Raw genomic sequence first — 15,499 nt, forward strand, 5'->3', positions numbered from 1 at the left:
TCATAAATATGTAATTCTCTCTCCACTTATAATTTAAAGTTTTAAAGTTCTTGTTTAAAATTTTTTCTTTCTTTAATTTCAATTATTCGTACGACCTATACTTTTTGCATGCTGTGGCTACCTATAAGTAACATTATATGTGTTAAGCTACCCTTATTTGTAAAATATTTTGTATGTTTTATTTAATTTTGATGGTGGTCCAAATAATTAAATAAATATGAGAGTGGATTTAGAGCTTAAACTGGTTACACTACTCCAATTTAGGTTGACGGGCTTAGAACATTGGTAATGTTTGAACTCTGTAATGACCATTCATCATCATCATCATCATCATCATCATCATCATCATCATCATCATCATCATCATCATTATCATCATCATCATCATCATCATCATCATCATCATCATCATCATCATCATCATTAACAGTCTATGAACGTCCATTGTTGGACACGTCTCTTGCATGGACTTCCAAACACAACGGTCTGTAGCCGTCAGCATCCAGCGGCTCCCTGCATCCCGCTTGATGTCCTCGGTCGATTTATTGGGGGGTCGACCAACACTGCGCTTTCCGGTGCGGCGTTGCCGTTCCAGCACCTTGAGACCCCAACGTCCATCGGCTCTTCGAACTATGTGGCTTGCCCATTGCCACTTCAGCTTCACGACTCTCTGAGCTGTGTAAGTGACTTTGTTTCGTCTGCAGATCTCCTTATTTCTGATTCGATCACGCAGATAATCTCCAAGCATAGCTCGCTCCATCCTCCGCTGAGTGACTTTGAGCTTATTAGAAGAAATAAGGCCTATAGTTAGTGATCAAGTCTCGGACCATTATTAGATGTCAAACCATTCATTTTCATCATTATCAAATAACTAAGCCCGAAGGCGTAACGGGGATTTCCAAGGCACGGGAGTGTAATACTTTCCAACTTCGGGTTGCTTCTGAGAATTTTTTGAAGGAAAAATGCTCAAATTTTTTTAGATTTAATCAGGACTCGACACCACGGCCTCGTAATCCGAAGCTACATTAAAACCACTGGACCAAAAAGACAAGAACAGTTGATTTTTGTCTTATAATAATTTCTTTATTCTTTAACTATCTGCATGTACCAGGCTATCATAGAACAGAAGCGTTTATCGTTCATAATAGTGTGACGTCACAATCATCAGCGCTGACGAGGGGGGCAGTTTAATGTAATTAGTTTGTTTGTTGTTCGGATTAGGCTGTTTGCGATGTGGAATTATTGATAGTTGATAATACCACTAATATTGCGTATAAACGAAAATATTGCGTATAAACTTTCCTTTTTAATTACTTTATCTAATGAAGGAAATCGCATTAAAAAACCGGTATAAAATGTCTACGCATTCAGACGGTGGGAAAGACTTTGTTTTGTATTTGTACTTGGTCAGTAAGTTTGTTAATATGTATTAAATATTCAGAAATATAAAATTCGCTCTGCAAACAAACAAATTCACTCACAGACTAATTTATATATTTATAGCATTAGCACAATTTGTAGGATATTTGAGTGATTTAAAAAAAGGGGTAATAACTACTCCATGTTTATAAAATCCACCGAACCTAAGTTTCTTATCAGATTTACAATCACAGTGGGTTGATGCTTGATGAACGAGCGTTTTGTGATGTTAATACGTACATACAGATATTATAGAGATTAGCCAAAACCATTGAAATATGCACCTATTGTTCTCGACAATTAAGCTCATTTTAAATTGGCTTCTGTTTCAAAGCCACGTTCACATATCGTGCGATACGCGAATATATTATCGCTTGAACGTGAAAAAACATTTATTTCTCCGTAATCTGTACGTTCCTATAGGTTAATTGTTCTCATTACATGTGTGTAGGCGATTATTGCTGAAGCCGATAAAAGTGGGATTTTTATGTGCACAATACACGGCATTTTCCATAATTATTATTATCGACTAATGTACTTCTAAGTCCCTCTGTAATTTTGTTCGTTTCGTTTAAATACCAAAATATTATATACAAGTAAAGTTGGTGGTATTGTAGGGGGCAATCTCTGGATTTACTGAACCAATTTTGAAAATTCTTTTACCACTAGAAAGCCGCGGTATTTGTGAGTGAACGAGACGTCCGTTTCCGCTTCTCTTAACTGCCAATAATATAAAATAAAATAAAAAAATAAATAAAATAAATAATAGGCACCTCTTTGTAAATCCGGTTCTTCTGTAGGCTGTATCTTCGCTAACCATTAGGTGTGCTTGCAACCAAGCAATGGCTAGCTTGAGAATATTGAAAATGCAAGTCAAAGATAAAATATTATTATTTTTAAGTAGTTAGCTTAGTTAGTGACTATTGCATCTGAGAACCGCTGACAAGCCCCCACTAAAAACCTCCTGCATTTATTTTTAATATTTATCAGATTATTTCTTACCCCGTACCAATCTATAATAGTTCCATTTCCACTATTATTGTTTTTACGTTATATTAATAACTAGCTGACGCCGCGCGGTTTCACCCGCGTGGTTCCCGTTCCCGTAGGAATAGAGGAATAATATATAGCCTATAGCCTTCCTCAATAAATGGGCTATCTAACACTGAAAGAACTTTTCAAATCGGACCAGTAGTTCCAGAGATTAGCGCGTTCAATCAAACAAACAAACAAACTCTTCAGCTTTATTATATTAGTATAGATATACCTTGCTATTTTCATAACATGACATACGGGAGGCGTCGATTAATCGCTTTTCTATTTCTTTGAAAAGGATTATTATTTAAAAAAAAAAAACTTTTAAATTATTAATAGCATAGCATAGTTCCCAGTGAGCTTACACTACTCGCACAGCATTATCCTCATAGTACACGTGTCACCTTATCTCTGATTAGTCTAAAATGCTGAGCCCTTTGTCCCTTTGTATAACTTTGACTGAGAGATTGCCAATCGCTCGCAAATGATTTATTGTTGACGGGACTTGTAATTGATCGCATCTTATTAGCTTGTTTATAGCTTACAGTGGGGGTGTGGTTTAATGTTGCGAAAGTTTGACAACCTCCTGGCGCAGTGATATGCGCGGTGGATTTACAAGACGGAGGTCGCGGGTTCGATATAAGATTCTTAATTTGTTCAGGTCTGGCGGGTTCGATATAGGATTCTTAATTTGTTCAGGGAGGCTTCGGTTGTGGCTAGTTACCACACTACCGGCAACGACGTACCGCTAAGGAATTTAGTGTTCCGGTACGATTACGTGTAGAAACAGAAAGGAGATTGGATATCATACTCCTCCTAACAAATTAGCCCGCTGCCATCGTTTTTTTTTTAAAAAGAATATTTACCATACCTTTTTTAATATGACCAATATTTCCATTCCCCTAGTCTTCCAACTAGTCGGGAAAGACTGTCAAGGAGTGGGTACGACAATAGACCAACGGGCCGGGGATCGAACCACCACCCCTCGGTGATGAGTCCGACCGCTCTTACCGTTGAGCGATAAGGTGAGACTAGTCAAGGGCTAACTTGTAAAGAATAAAAAAAGCGAGACCTTTGTGGCTCAGTGGTTAATTTTGCCACTTTAAGAGAAAGATATGGTTTGATTTTCGGTAAGGGTCATTTTGACGAGAAGTGTTCCTCTGTAGATTTTCCACTTGCTATCGTTTGGATCAAATGCTTGGTCCGTCAATTGGACCTATATAGTCAGCCATTGACGGTCAATTTTTCTCACGTGTCTGCAGCACAAACGGTAGCGAAGACGTTTCATAAGTCGAGCCATCATGCACGCAGTTATAGACACGATCAGTTATAGACGTGGGTGCTGCAGAAACGTGAGAATAATTGATCGTCAATGGCGTGCATAACACAAACCAAAAATGAAACCCACCACGCTGGTTTGCTTAGTAGCTAATCATTCCACCCCGACGGGCTGGCGGATTAGGCTGGGTGTCGCGAACTGTCCAACGAACGATATTATGAAAGGGAGCCCAAATTATGGCGTCCCATTAACTGATTCACACTCTGACACACTGCTCGATAAAATTGTGAACTTCATTAGGGTTTATTCATTTATATAGGGCATAGCTAGGGATATGTTAATATGATATGTACATACATCATAAAATGATGATGATGATGATGATGATAGCTAGCTAGCTAGATAGACTTGTTAGCTTTGCCCGTGTCTTCGTATGTACTTTTTACTAACTTGCGTACTTCAAGTTTGAGGCACATGAGGCATAACAACTTCGCTTCATGTTGATGGACACAGCTGTTTCTTGTACGCACTGCGAAGCGTTGCTCTGATTTAGAAGATCGTTTTCACTTCATTTACCACCAGGTGAGAATTGTTTATGTTGTATTTGAACTTTTTTTATTAAAAGATATGGAGAACAATAACACGATAAGAAATAAATTATGTTCGCTTGACTATTGGTTGAAAGTCACATGATCAGCTCTTGCATTCTGTAAGTTTCCATGGCAACTTCGTTGTTAGTTACATCTTATTTTTGGCATCGCATAGAAATAAAGTTCAAATTCTAATAGAACTTGTGAAAGGCGAATATTACATGGACGAGTATAAAACAGTGTAATGCACGAAAATGGCGATCAATTATTCTCACGTTTCTGTTGCACCCACGACTATAACTGATCGTGTATTGATCGCTGCGTGCATGACGGCTCGACTTATAAAACGTCTTTGCTGCCGTTAGCGCTGCAGAAACGTGAGAATAATTGACCGTCAATGGCTTACTTAATCACACCTCCGATTGGTTGAAATGTTGCACTTTTTCTGGTGATTTTACCATTTTATTTTTTTTTCAAACTCAATGGTATTGGCTAACCGTTCTCCCCAGCCGTGTGTACCAGTGTTATCAATATCGGATCAGCAATCACGTCGGTAATGGCCGATCACCGTGTTACTGTTAGCTTAATGTGTTTACAGAGAGAGGGCGGCATACGGTTATTTAATAGAAACGTTGGTTTAGTTATAATCCTACAGAGAGAGAATAGCTTAACACTAACTGACACCGCGTAGTTTCACCCGCGTGGTTCCCGTTGCCGTAAGAATACGGGGATAATATATACTCTATAGCATTCCTCGATAAATGGGCTAACACTGAAAGAATTTTCCAAATCGGACCAGTAGTTCCTGAGATTAGCGCGTTCAAGTAAACAAACAAACTCTTCAGCTTTATAATATTAGTATTGATTCCATGGACGACCTTTCTGGGACAGTTGGTAGCGCTGCGGTTCTCAACAATGAAGTACTGGGTTCGATTCCCAGCGTCACTTTAGGATTTACGTATTTTCTAAATTGGCTCAGGTGGGAGGGTTCGGCTGTGGCTAGTTGACTAGGTTGGTCCCTACCGACAAAGATGTACCGCCAAGTGATTTAGCGTTCCGGTACGAAATCGTGTAGAAACCAAAATCATGAAACAGTTGAAATATAGACCATTATGGCCGACAGGCGTTTTGGCTAGTATTTTCAGAAACATGACGGCCGCGTGGTGCAGTGGGTAGTGACCCTGCTTTCTGCATCCACGGTCGTGGGTTCGATTCCCACAACTGGAAAATATTTGTGTGATGAGCATGGGTGTTTTCCAGTGTCTGTGTGTATTTATATATTATATAAGTATTCATATGTAGTATATAAATGTATATGAATATTATAATATCAACTATCTTAGCACCCATAACACAAGCTACTCTGTATGCTTACTTTGGGGCTAGATAGTTATGTGTATTGTTTAAGTATATTTATTTATTTATTTATTTATTTAACATATTTAATAAAAACTAAAATTTTCATGTAATCATGTCTCAAAGAAATTTGAATTTTTTTTTAATCTAATAGAACGATTACGAAAGACCATTTAAAAAAAACTGTCAACTAGCCTATTATGCTGCCTTTGTCTTATACCTACTTTGTTTTAGGACGTCTTTTTTTTATTCTTTACAAGTTAGCCCTTGACTACAATCTCACCTGATGGTAAGTGATGATGCAGTCCAAGATGGAAGCGGGCTAACTTGTTAGGAGGAGGATGAAAATTCACACCCCTTTCGGTTTCTACACGGCATCGTACCGGAACACTAAATCGCTTGGCGGTACGTCTTTGCCGGTAGGGTGGTAACTAGCCACGGCCGAAGCCTCCCAGCCAGACCTGGACAAATTAAGAAAATCTCAATCTGCCCAGCCGGGGATCGAACCCAGGACCTCCGTCTTGTAAATCCACCGCGCATACCACTGCGCCACGGAGGCCGTCAAAAGAGCAAAGTCCGTATCTTACTATGAAAAGAAACAAAAACAGCGAAGTAAACAAAACAAAAGTCCTACGTCGACTTGTTACTATGGAAATTCATTACAAGTTGTCCGTCCGCGGGAGATTGCTTAATTTTCTTTAATATTAACTTGTACGGACCCCTTTTTAATTAATATCGACAAAATAGTCCGAGAGACCGCGAGCGTGCCAGATAAAATGTATAGTGATGCGCGTGTATCGATAAAACTATGTTTTGTTTCTTTTGCAGTTAGAAGAAAAACGTTTATTTGTGGAATAGGTACATACCACAAATGAAAAAAAAAATAAAGTAAAATAATGCACTTGCACAAAATAGTATAATGTTTTCCCAAAATGTTCATTCAGAATTATGCTATTCTTTTAAATGTCCATAGGTTTCTAGGCACCTATTTGTTATTCGAAAAAATTAAGTAAGTGTCTAAATATACCTACCTAATAAAGATCTACATAGTTAAAAATAACTATTAGCCTAAAATAAACTCGTTGCCTGTGACTGATAGGTAATATTATTTTTCATACTTCTTGTTAATTGTATTACAAAAACTTTATTCTGATAATAAAAGCCTTACGCTCTTAGTATCTACTGACGTATTTAAGTAGGTGCTAAGAGTAGGTAGGAAGAAATTATTTCAACTCATCAAATGTAAGGGGAATTAATTTACCAAATATTTCTGTAAATGTTGTGAGAACCTATAATTTGCTAAGCAATAACTATAGGTATGATGAAAATCTTGACATTTATATTGTATCAGCTGTTAGTTTTCCTAATGAAGTAACTAAAAAAAATATAAATAAATTTATTAAAAAACATATAATTTTATCGACACTCAATATACCTAATTACCGCCATCACTACGCATATTAATTTCAAAATTGGTTTAAATAGGTATTCGCTTGTTAGGCCGGGTCCAAAATGAACTCATTAAAACTATAAAAGCGTTGGTAATTAAGGCCGCCCTCGCTCAACCCTCTAACCCCCTCCACTGGGCGTTGATTTAGTCCACCACCCCCCATTGGACGGAAAACATAGAGCGTTGAAAACTGAAAAGGACTCATTTTTCATCATTATCAACCTATTTTAACGGTTTACTATAGAACCAAGCCTCTCTCTTGAGAAGGAAAAACAACCTTCCTTCGTTTCCTTTTTTTTTTAATTTTCTACTTTTCATCCCGGAAAAATCCATGGTTCCCGCGGGGAAGTTGTAAAAATTTGAATTCCACGCGGACGAAGTCGCGAGCGTCCGCTAGTTATTCTTATAATACGATGTAAAATACTCTCACTTACTGAAAAATTAGAAGAATTACACAGAAAATGAGAAAATTTCAGAGATGTCCAATTACAGTAAATTTTCAGCCCGGAATTTGAATTGATGGTGGTTTTACCACTATAAATATATATATAATATTTATATATATATATTTGTTTATATAATATTTTTGTGTTTTACCCTTGCTTTGGAGACGACACTAAGCCGTCGGACCTGCTGGCCTATTAACTAATTTGGTCTTCAATAACAATCTATTAAAATAAACATTAAATCAAATAACCAACATATTTTTCTCGTATTCTGTTTAAATGTTAACGAAAATCACAATGTCAACTGAGCATCTACTTACTGTATGATATCCACTATAATCTTAATGTTAATCAGTTAGCATTAAATACTGAATCCGAGATCACGTGACTTAAGAATTACTAACAATAGCTAGTTGGCAAATTTCATATAAGTCCACTAACATGCTTCCAAGTTATTATAATTAACATCTGATAGTTATCGTAAAAGGTCAGCGCTTGGAAGCTTGCGTTGGAAGGGCAATAGACAGGGAAAATTTGTTTGGGGACCCCATAGACGAGCGATAAATCCCAGCGAAAAGCTTCGACCAACACCTTATGAAGCTTTCACTGAACTGCTGGATCAAGGGTCGGATACAGAAGGCAGTGATTCTTGAGACGGCGCGTATTGTGAGGAGGTTCCTCACTCTGGAGCCCTGACCACCGGTTACTTGGACATTTGATTTTTTTTTATAAATTTTTAATAGTGTTTTGTATTTTATTTTGTATTGTCATTCTTAAAAATTAAAAAAACGGACATATATATAAATGATAGTAAAAATGGTGATTCAAATATCTCATCCAGTAAAACATGTTCGTCGTCCCAGGCGGCATTATTGGGCCGGGGACAGTCGGCAGGGCGGTAATTTTCAACTAATAACCTGTTTAATTTTCACTGCTTTTCCTGCTTTTACGGGTTATATTGATTGGAGTTTACTGTTTTATGTTAATTTTAATAAAACTCGTAAATGCTACTCACCGCTTTAGATTTAAAGAAGGCCTTTTCCAAGTGTATAAATAATCTTCGTTTCGTCCTTAAATGTAACTTCCACTGATAGATAGAAATGGTTATAGGCTATGTTATGTAACAAATAGGCTGTGTTTTAATTCAGAAAAATCCATGGTTTTGGCGTGATTTATAAAAAACCCGAATTTCATGAGGAATCTCTGCGTGATCGAATCAGAAATCAGGAGATCCGCAGTAGAACCAAAGTCACCATAGCTCAATGAGTCGCGAAGCTGAAGTGGCAATGGGCGGGACATATAGTTCGAAGAACCGATGGCGCTGGAATGGCGACCCCGCACTAGTAAGCTCATTGTTGGTCGACCCCACCAGTTGGACTGACGACATCAAGCGAGTCGCAGGGATTCGCTGGATACAGGCGGCTTAAGATCGTGACGATTGGAAGCCCATACAAAAGGCCTATGTCTTGCAGTGGACGTCCATCGGCTAATATGATGATGATGATGATACACCTAATCTCAGCTTTCCTCAAAAAATTACAGTCAATTTTGTTCATGAATTTAGGTGCGATACTAGTCCATATGTTATCAGTCTGAGGGGTTACTTAACGAGCACTACATGGTCAAGCTTCCCTTATAGTAAAGGGGATATGGAGCTTAAGCTCACCATGCTCCAATTTAGGTTTGAATGGTAATTTTAATACCTCTTATACGATAACTATCAGATGTTAAATATAATGACCGGCAGGCCAATTCACTAACTTTGATGATAATGATGATGATTTGATGAAACGTGATGATGATGAAATCGGAGGCGGCCGCTAATCTATATATATAAAAGAAAGTCGGGTTTGTTACAACACTTATAACTCGAGATATTCTGGACCGATTTTCATGGTTTTTGATTCGTTGAATTTGTCCAAAGAATAGCAGAATTATGAAAGATGAATGATTTTCTATAAATTATTCATCTTTCATAATTTTAAGTTTATATATTATTATTTTTTTAAAGTTTTTTTCACAAGAAATAATTTATATAGGTATAAAAATCAATGTCACTTTACGTTGTAAATTTAGAACTTAAGAACGGGCTCACGGGCTTAGGGTAGGGGTAGGGTAGGGGTAGAGTAGGGGTAGGGTAGGGGTAGAGTATGGGTAGAGTAGGGGTAAGATAGGGGTAGGAGTAGGGTAGGGATAGGGTTAAAGTGCACATAAGTCAAAGCGAAGCTTGGCCGGGTCCGCTAGTATATTATAATGACTGAAATTCGCAAGTCAAGCGTAGAAACTAATATAGCCATTACCCAATATACCTAGGTATATAGATATGTAATGTTGAACCCCCCACGCCGCGCCGAGGTAGGGGGCGCCAGGACGGTAATGGTCCTCAATTATCACCCTATTAAGTAGTTTGGAAGCTGGGACAACCCGCTGCGTCGCTTCATTACATAGGAAATTATATTACGCTTCAGTTACAGAGTGGTTTAATTGGATTTTAGCCTATTGCGTAGGTAGCTCTGCGGAAATTTTCACTTTGCTTGCTAATTTTTTTATATTTTATTCGATACAAACAAGCAAAGTAGGGGCTACTAACTTGTAGATTATTTGTTATAAAAATGTATAAAAAGTTGAGAGCTGTTCCGGATAATGGTAAATAATTTCCCACTTAATTATATTTTGCTCTGACATACCGGATAAAGGGAAATAATTTCCCACCGCAAAACCCCCATTTTCCCCTTTTGTAGAAAAAATGAGTCTTTTTCGAAATTTACAGAATTCGATTACCTACTTAGAACTGTGACGATATTTCATTTTTGAAAAAAAAACCCTCACGAATTCCTTTTCAAATCAAATCATCTTCATTTTGCATTTAAAGCAGTGTAAACTTGTATGATGCTATACATATTATGTACTAGCTGACGCCACGCGGTTTTACCCGCGTGGTTCCCGTTTCCGTATGAATATTAAATAGCCTATAGCCTTCCTCGTTATATAGGCTATCTAACACTGAAATAATTTTTCAAATCGGACCAGTAGTTCCTGAGATTAGCGCGTTCAATCAAACAAACAAACAAACTCTTCAGCTTTATAATATTAGTATAGATTCTGTGATCTAGCTACAAACTAAAAGTTGTCTTTTACCACAAATCAGCTTGCCCAAATCCCAACTCCTATCCCGCTTTCGATGATTTGACTCTCTGTCTCTTAAAAGACAAGATCAATGCTCTACAATGGACCATAAAAATATACTAATAATGTACTAAATAAACTAAATACTGAACGAAACCATTCGAAAATATCTAACCAAGCCCAACTCTTGCAACATAATTGCAACCAGAATACCCCAGCCTCTCTCAGTACGTTGGAAGGTAATTGTTTTTCAAATTACCCTCACGAATTCCTTTTAAAAGCAAAACATCTTCATTGGGCATTCGCAGCAGTGTACCCACGGCTACCTACACTAGAACATCACGACTTCGCGGATTAAAAAAAAAAAGTTATCGAACAAGAGCCTGCAATAGCAAGACATCCCTCATTTTTTGAAATCTTGTTAACCTATGTTCCTACCATAAGTAACAGTGGAATTCATAAATGTTGTTGAGTGTCAAATTCTTAAACAAATAGAGGTTAAATTCGACACTCAGCGGCTGAATAAACCCCTGGGGGTGCCCCTACAACGTCTATGAATTCCACTGTAAGGTCGTTGACTCAATCATAATATCAACACTAATATTATAAAGGCGAAAGTTTGTGCGTATGTGTGTAAGTGTGTGTAGTAAGTGTGTGTGTAAGTGTGTATGTTTGTTCCTCATTTGCGTTGCGGCTACTGAAGCGATTTGGCTGAAATTCGGAATGAAAATAGATTTTACTCTCCATTACCACATACGCTTGAGAGACGAATACTTAGCATTTCGTGGATTCGCCGTGCGGGTGCCGGGTCCATCGCGTGATAGAGAGAAAAACTCCGAGCAGACTCCTGAACTTGTGACTACAGGATGTAGGGTTAAGGAATTCCTTGACGATCGATCAACACTCCCCGTTCTCTGCTCATGTTGTTCTCCTGCCTAATTCATCCCGAAAAATTCGATGATTCCCGAGGGAGTTGTGAAAAACTGAATTCCACGCGAACGAAGTCGCGGGCGTCCGCTATTTTAATATAATCAATATTAATTTTATATAGTACTATAATGGAAGTATGGAATAAGGGTCCGAAATAGTTATACCAATTATAATAAAAACGATAAAGGATTACTTTAGAAACTTTTGAAAATGACTCTATCTAATAGAGTTTTTAACGCCAAAAACACTGTCGGCCATTTCATGACGTCATGAAATGGTCCACAATGAAAGATTAAATAAAATCTTTGACTTAGACTGTGACGTCATGAAATTTACATACGATTACATATGGCACCGGCTCGTAGAAACTGAGGCGAACAAAGGTGGCTAATTGTCTTAATTTCATTTAGTCCCATAAATTATTTATACAAATAATACTTAAACATTGTCGTTAATAATGTTGTACAATATCGAGTTACGTGTTTTGTAGACACGTAAAATATCTAATAGTATAAAATCGTTGTTATTCCATGATATTCGATGGAAAATATTGAAAAAAAATGCGTTTTATAATTGGATTATTGAGGAGGATTACTGAACCCTACGTTTTCAAAACCACGGCCCAAAATACATTATTGGCTATTTACTTAAGTAGGTATGGCAGTGGCGTGAAGACCATAGATGCAAAAATTTCCATTTTGTACTTATAGTGCATACTCTAGTTAAAAACCCTGTACACTCCACTGTAGCAGAGTGAGCTGACAAACTTCAGTCCTCATAAATAAGGTAAGTCTCGCAATTACAGGCCCTCGTTCAAAAAAAAGATAAGAAAAATGCAAATCTGTTAAGTCCGTTTTTATCCCACATCCAATAAATTAAATTTTCAATTATCAACTTTGTTTATATCACACTAGAGTTTTCTTTTGTTTGTAGTGTAAAAAGCGTTGTTATTTTCTTCCACTGTACGCAAGGTCCTATTGTTATAACTTCATTTGCTCAGATCGTTTTGTTCCTCGGAATATTGATTAAAGTGGCTCGTAAGTAGGAATGCGAGGAATTTTTACGATTTAAACGTTAAAACATACTGACTGTACCCCGAGCCTCGTAAGGCATTTCAAATTTATTGACTCCGGCTTTTAAGGATAATAGTTTATAGAGTTCTTTCTATACTAAACATACCTACAGGCCTACATATATATTACAATATACTAAGGAATGTCTACAATTTTACTGAGGTTTCTATAGCTCACATATTGCAAAAAAAGAACACACATATAAAATTTAACTCATTTATTACAAATTATTATAAGTATAGATTAGAGTCTCAAATTACAAACAATTTATAACTTAAAAAGAGTTGCTAGATTGTACGAGATTTTGGTTATAAAGAAAATCATTTACAGCACGAAATGCACAGAATCATGTTGACCAAAAACTAGAGAGGCTAAAATAAAATTGGATACAGATAAAGTAGTTATTAATCCTACTATCCTACTAATATTATAAAAGCGAAAGTTTGTATGGATGTTTGGATGTTTGTTACTCTTTAACGCCGCTAACGGAGCGAGTTCGCTAGTATTTTATACTATTAGATATGATTTGCCTACAAAATCACCGCAAAATGTGTTCCAAACTACTACTGCTACTACTACTACTACTACTACTACTACTACTATTCTGTGTCCACACTTAGCTATTCCACTGAGCGCACACATGTACAATTTTGTGTTTACTCTACGTCATCATCATCATATCAGTCGATGAACGTCCACTGCAGGTCATAGGCCTTTTGTTGGGACTTCCAAACATCACAAACTTAAGCCACCTGCATCCAGCTAATCCCTGCGACTCGCTTGATGTCGTCGGTCCATCTGGTAGGGGGTCGACCAAGACTGCGCTTTCTAGTACGGGGTCGCTATTCCAACACCTTGGGACCCCAACATCCACAGGCTCTTCGTACTATGAGCCCCGTCCATTACCCCTTCAGCTATGCTTCATCATTATCACTTCAGCCTATGTGTTAATCCATGCTATAGTTTATCTCAACACCAAATTTCAGCTAATTCGGTTAAGTAGTCGAGGCGTGAAAGAGTAACAAACATTCATATCATCAAAATCATCAGTTTTCGCAAATCTCGGGAAACCATGGATTTTTTCGGGATAAAAACTAGCCTATGTGTTAATCCAGAGTAAAATCTATTTCCAGTCCAAATTTCAGCCAAATCGCTTCCGTAGTAGCGGCGTTAAAGAGTAACAAACATCCAAACATACAAACATCCATACAAACTTTCGCATTTATAATATTAGTAGGATCGTTGATGAGAGTACATATTGAGGTTACTAGAGGTTTCTAGAGCATCGTGATTTGAATTGACGCATAAAAAGCCAAAAGTCAAAACTAGTTAGCTTCCTAAAAGCATGCAATGGCGGAACCCGGCGCGTTGACTGAGTGTGCAAATTGCGGAGGGCAATATTTGCGCTATAAAGTTAATGTGCGAGCGAGGGGTCGGCGGGGGGCCAATTTACTCTCAATCCCCTCTCGCTGGGGGTCACCGCTAATGTAACCAACAGCGCACTACTCTGTATAAGGGGTCCGGGCAGGCTGGGCTCACTATACCTACATATGTAGTTGCTTTTTTAATGAGTTAACCCTTGACTGCGAGGCTCTCACTTATTTTAAGTAAAGATTCAGTCTATGATAGAAACGGACTTACTTAATACGTTCGCTGCGGTACATGGTCAATTAACCTCGTACCACACCACAAAAAGTTTTAGTACGAGGTCAAAAAACCTCGTATTGCACGGCACGAGGTCAATTAACCTCGTACCACACCACAAAAAGTTTTAGTACGAGGTCAAAAAACCTCGTATTGCAATATACGAGGTCAATTAACCTCGTACCACGCCACAAAAGATTCAGTACGAGGTCAAAAAACCTCGTATTGCACGATATGAGGTCAATTAACCTCGTACCACACCACAAAAGTTTTAGTACGAGGTCAAAAAACCTCGTATTGTATTGATTTAATACTGAAAAATCAGTGCCTCAGCGAACGTGTTAAAAGAAGTACAAGGGGCCATCCCTGGCCTAGACTTACCATAACCACCCGGCAATTTACTTATATTATCTAAAAAAATCTTGATAATTTGTAATTTAAAAATAAAATGCGTTTATTTCAAAATCATTAGGTACTTTATCAAAAAAAGTTTGCTACAACGTTTTCCGACATTATTAATTTATCTTTAATTTTTCTCAAACGTGGACATGCTAAGATGGTTGACCATGCAGCCTGAGTTATATACGATATTTCTTGAAGACTTTATGATTCGTCGTCATCAACCCATATTCGGCTCACTGCTGAGCTCGCTCCTTTCAGAATGAGAGGGGTAAGGCCAATAGTCCACCACGCTGGCCCAATGCGGATTGGCAGACTTCACACACGCAGAGAATTAAGATAATTCTCTGGTATGCAGGTTTCCTCACGATGTTTTCCTTCACCGATTGAGACACGTGACATTTAATTTCTTAAAATGCACACAACTGAAAAGTTAGAGGTGCACCGGACCGGTTTCGAACTCACACCCTCCGGAATCGGAGGCAGAGGTCATATCCACTAGGCTATCACGGCTCTTTATGATTAGTTTGTTAGTTTTCTTGTTTTTTAGGCTTGCTGGTAACTTCAAACTGAGCCGCTTTGGTACAGTGGCAAACATTTTCCTCAAGAAGAGTGATAAGAAACATACTTTTATTACCACAACTTATTTACAACAGTACAAATTATTTAACCAGATCCCTTACAATCAATCAATCAATCGATCAATCAATCAATTTATTCATCATATTATTTTTTACATCATATTATCATCT

Source organism: Bicyclus anynana, chromosome 24 (assembly GCF_947172395.1).
Source record: "Bicyclus anynana chromosome 24, ilBicAnyn1.1, whole genome shotgun sequence".
Taxonomy (NCBI): domain Eukaryota; kingdom Metazoa; phylum Arthropoda; class Insecta; order Lepidoptera; family Nymphalidae; genus Bicyclus; species Bicyclus anynana.